Source organism: Salmo trutta, unplaced genomic scaffold, assembly GCF_901001165.1.
Source record: "Salmo trutta unplaced genomic scaffold, fSalTru1.1, whole genome shotgun sequence".
NCBI classification, from domain to species: Eukaryota; Metazoa; Chordata; class Actinopteri; order Salmoniformes; family Salmonidae; genus Salmo; species Salmo trutta.
The window spans coordinates 20,940-25,939 of record NW_021823050.1 but is presented as its reverse complement, the minus strand read 5'-3'; the positions used below and the strand labels follow the sequence as shown (position 1 = coordinate 25,939).

At 49.9% G+C, this 5,000-nt stretch overlaps 1 long non-coding RNA gene across 1 annotated transcript in view; it reads right to left on the bottom strand.

Annotated features, from left to right (window-relative positions):
• Window positions 1-4,584, bottom strand: part of LOC115188480 (uncharacterized) — an 8,519-nt gene extending 3,935 nt beyond the window's left edge. The window contains exons 1-3 of the long non-coding RNA XR_003876424.1: window positions 4,501-4,584; window positions 4,346-4,415; window positions 3,223-3,407 (exon numbers count right to left, since the gene is read on the bottom strand). This is a non-coding gene — a long non-coding RNA (uncharacterized LOC115188480). The remainder of the gene's footprint in view (window positions 1-3,222; window positions 3,408-4,345; window positions 4,416-4,500) is intronic.
• Between the last annotated feature and the right edge of the window lie 416 nt (window positions 4,585-5,000).

Genomic DNA, 5,000 nt, shown 5'->3' with positions numbered 1-5,000 from the left:
GCCTAGCGACTGCAAGGAGCAGCTTGTGTACAAAACAGTCTGGTCCAGTCATTCAACACGTCATGTTTCAACTTCTCCCTTCTCTCTGTTCTACAGTGTTGGGATGGCGACTGTGGAGAAATAGGCTGTCTGTTTAACGTAGGTGGCTGGTTGTGGCCGAGGGGCTTGGCTGCTGTCAGGTGTTTGTTGTTGTTGTTTTTCTTCATGCAATCGTCGTAAAGTAGGGGATATTCTTCTAATGATTTAATACACATGTCATGTTGCCTCTTGTTGTCGCTACAACTCTGAGGCACTTTTTGGCACAACACATGCATTTGGTTGACATTGGTTTCCCTGTAGCTGAAATACTGCCACCCCCGCTGAAGCTGCGTTGAAATACTGCCACCCCGCTGAAGCTGCGTCCTTCTTTGGCAACAAACCGTCGTTCTCGTTAGCACTAGCAGCACTCATGTTTCCGACACACTGAGGTAAAGCCCCAGAGTTTCTCCTACTGTACCGTCTTTGGTAAAGCCCCAGAGTTTCTCCTACTGTGCCGTCTTTGGTAAAGCCCCAGAGTTTCTCCTACTGTACCGTCTTTGGTTAAGCCCCAGAGTTTCTCCTACTGTACTGTCTTTGGTTAAGCCCCAGAGTTTCTCCTACTGTACTGTCTTTGGTAAAGCCCCAGAGTTTCTCCTACTGTGCCGTCTTTGGTAAAGCCCCAGAGTTTCTCCTACTGTACCGTCTTTGGTAAAGCCCCAGAGTTTCTCCTACTGTGCTGTCTTTGGTAAAGCCCCAGAGTTTCTCCTATCGTCTTTGGTAAAGCCCTCCCTCTCCTCACCAGCATCTAACTGGGCGCTTTAAGCAGGGGACCCTTGTGATTGGCCAGCATGTGTATGCCATGCAGAGAGCGAGAGAGCCCGCTTGTGATTGGTCAGCAGTATCTGTGCCGAGTGAATGAATGGAGTCCAGTGCATCTCAATAGAGAAGGTAGTGTGGTCAAGTTGTGTCAAATAAAAGGTCAAAGGAAAACATCACAGCCTCTTGCAACATTATACACTGCTCAAAAAAATAAAGGGAACACTTAAACAACACAATGTAACTCCAAGTCAATCACACTTCTGTGAAATCCAACTGTCCACTTAGGAAGCAACACTGATTGACAATACATTTCACATGCTGTTGTGCAAATGGAGTAGACAACAGGTGGAAATTATAGACAATAAACAAGACACCCCCAATAAAGGAGTGGTTCAGCAGGTGGTGACCACAGACCACTTCTCAGTTCCTATGCTTCCCTGCTGATGTTTTGGTCACTTTTGAATGCTGGCGGTGCTTTCACTCTAGTGGTAGCATGAGACGGAGTCTACAACCCACACAAGTGGCTCAGGTAGTGCAGCTCATCCAGGATGGGACATCAATGCGAGCTGTGGCAAGAAGGTTTGCTGTGTCTGTCAGCGTAGTGTCCAGAGCATGGAGGCGCTACCAGGAGACAGGCCAGTACTTCAGGAGACGTGGAGGAGGCCGTAGGAGGGCAACAACCCAGCAGCAGGACCGCTACCTCCGCCTTTGTGCAAGGAAGAGCAGGAGGAGCACTGCCAGAGCCCTGCAAAATGACCTCCAGCAGGCCACAAATGTGCATGTGTCTGCTCAAACGGTCAGAAACAGACTCCATGAGGGTGGTATGAGGGCCCGACGTCCACAGGTGGGGGTTGTGCTTACAGCCCAATACCGTACAGGACGTTTGGCATTTGCCAGAGAACACCAAGATTGGCAAATTCGCGACAGGCGCCCTGTGCTCTTCACAGATGAAAGCAGGTTCACACTGAGCACGTGACAGACGTGACAGAGTCTGGAGACGCCGTGGAGAACGTTCTGCTGCCTGCAACATCCTCCAGCATGACCGGTTTGGTGGTGGGTCAGTCATGGTGTGGGGTGGCATTTCTTTGGGGGGCCGCACAGCCCTCCATGTGCTCGCCAGAGGTAGCCTGACTGCCATTAGGTACCGAGATGAGATCCTCAGACCCCTTGTGAGACCATATGCTGGTGCGGTTGGCCCTGGGTTCCTCCTAATGCAAGACAATGCTAGACCTCATGTGGCTGGAATGTGTCAGCAGTTCCGGCAAGAGGAAGGCATTGATGCTATGGACTGGCCCGCCCGTTCCCCAGACCTGAATCCAATTGAGCACATCTGGGACATCATGTCTCGCTCCATCCACCAACGCCACATTGCACCACAGACTGTCCAGGCGTTGTAGGGAGGTCATACAGGCACGTGGAGGCCACACACACTACTGAGCCTCATTTTGACTTGTTTTAAGGACATTACATCAAAGTTGGATCAGCCTGTAGTGTGGTTTTCCACTTTAATTTTGAGTGTGACTCCAAATCCAGACCTCCATGGGTTGATAAATTGGATTTTCATTGATTATTTTTATGTGATTTTGTTGTCAGCACATTCAACTATGTAAAGAAAAAAAGTATTTAATAAGATTATTTCTTTCATTCAGATCTAGGATGTGTTGTTTAAGTGTTCCCTTCATTTTTTTGAGCAGTGTATATCACGTCCATATCGCACGTTGGATGTGAATAATCACGTCGCCCACCAGTGTGGTAACCCTCTCTATGTCAGTGTAAACAGGGTCAGCATGCTGAAGAGGGAAACTACAATGTCTCAGAACATAGACTGAACAGATGAACTAGGAATTGCCAATCCATTAATTTTAGGATGAACTCTCCCTTTAAAACAATTATGATAATTTGGTAGGTGCTTATAATTGTCCTATTTCACACTTGTGGTGTGTAGTGGTGTATAGTAGTGTGTAGTAGTGTGTAATAGTGTGTAATAGTGTGTAGTGGTGTGTAGTAGAGTGTAGTGGTGTGTAGTAGAGTGTAGTGGTGTGTAGTGGAGTGTAGTAGTGTGTAGTGGTGTGTATGTAGTGGTGTGAATTGGTTAATGTGTTTGTAGCATATCCTAACTCTCCCTGAGACATCCACAGAGTAAGCGGGGGTTAAGTGCCTTGCTCAGGGGCACAACGGCAGATTTTTCACCATGTCGGCTCCAGGATTATGAACCAGCGACCTTTAGCTGGCCCAACGCTCTGACCGAGGCTTCCTGCCGTCCTGGTGACACTCTTTAACAATGACGGAGAATTGCTGATGCTACCTTTATCAGTTAGGTAATAGGAGGTCATTTTAGAGTGACCTACCCCTTTAACCCTTCAACAGGTCTGATTGGTAGTGTACCTGGCAGTTTGAGCCACTTGGGGACCTTGCCGGTGTCCGTCCTGACTGGTTTGGGGGCCTGGCTGTGTGTGTTAGGCTCCTCCTGCTCCTCCATCTCCCTGGTCCCCGCGGGGGGGTCTGGAAGGGGCTCCTCTGTTACCATGGAAGAGAAGGAGGAGGAGGGGGGCGAAGACCTGGGCATACAGCTGAGAGAGGGGGGAGAGAGAGGGTGAGGAATGAAGGGAGAGAGAAAGGGATGGAGGGGAGGAAAGAGCATTCAGTCCACAGGATTTCATCAGATGTGTATTCTGAACACACACACTTCCTGTACTTTACATTCTCAAAACCAATCTATCTCTAGACCCCCAACTCATGGAAAGACATTTCTGGACTCTCCAGATGGGGCAGCGGACGTGTTTGGGAAGTGGAGTGTGTGTCCCCCCCCCAGGGGGTTCAGGCTCTTTCATGTGGCCAGGACTAGTGACCTCAGAGGTTAGGAAAGGTCATGACACCACTATCGCATGACTTCCTGTCCAGGGGATGGAACAAACACATCCTCTCCTGACAGAACAACATTTCACCTTTGACCCGGGTGCCACATTATCAATAACCTAAACATCCCTCTCTCTCTCTCGCTCCATCCACTATGTCAATGTCTCTCTTACCCCCCTTTCCCACTCCCCCTCTCTCTCGCCCTCCCTCACAGAAGTAGGGGAGAGGTAGAAGGTGCCCTGGCATCCCCTTTGAAGCTAATAGTGGAATTAGGGACAGGAGGAGAGAGGTGGGGAGCGGTAAAGAGAGGTGTGGATGGATGAAAGGGGGAGATGGGTTAATGAGGTGTGTGTGTGTCCTCGACTGATGGCGGAGAGGACAACAGGTGGGGGTCAGTTTGGGGAAATGGCTCTATCTTTAGAGGAAGGGGGAGGTGGGGTTTGTGTTCGTGCGTTTGGCCGGAACCCTTCAAAGGGATTCCGATGATGACAGCGCTGTGACAGGAAAATAGAGCCGTCGCCCGGGGTTACACAGCTGAGCCGTGTTGCCAAGACGATGGGGCAGTTCCACCAACAGGCTTTTCTGGTCCTCTCCTTCTCACACACAAATCAAATGTTGTTGTTTGGTTGTTAAATGTCAATAGTAGACTGACCCAGCAATGGCCTCGTCTGCTTGTAGGGCCGAGACACTGGACTCCAGGAGATGTCTCTCTAAGTAACTCTCTGTGGAGAGAGACCACATCAGAACCACCACCAGAACCAGCTCATCCAACATGTTTAAATCAAACCGAGGTAAAGGGAGACGGACCCGTCTTGACGTCAGAGCCGAAGTAGACCAGGGCAGCAGGGAACAGGTCAGCCTGGAGAGAGAGGAAGAGAGACGCTAGTTTCAATCTACTTCTAACACTCCAACAGCTTCTTCACCGTCACCAAACATGGCGGCACACAGTTCAGTTTGAAGTCAACCACTAACTGAAGGCTCATCAAGCGGTTGGGAAAACACCTTCACCTCGAGAGCCAAACTAAACCCCTGAATGCCAACCCCTTAAAGTGAAAGGTTTAAATGGTGCTGGTGGCTGTAATGGCTGACAGACTGGTGATTACAGGGTGAAAACTGTTTACCTGAGAGAGGTAGACAGACAGACCATTAAAAACATCTCTAGTGCTGTCTGTTGAGGATAGACACAGCCCCAAAACCTTCTCTCCCTCCCGTCCTTCCCCCTTTGTCCTCTCTACCCCTCCCTGTCCCCTCCCTACCCCTCTGCCCCAATCCTCCCCCTGCCCTCTCTACCCCTCCCTGTCCCCTCC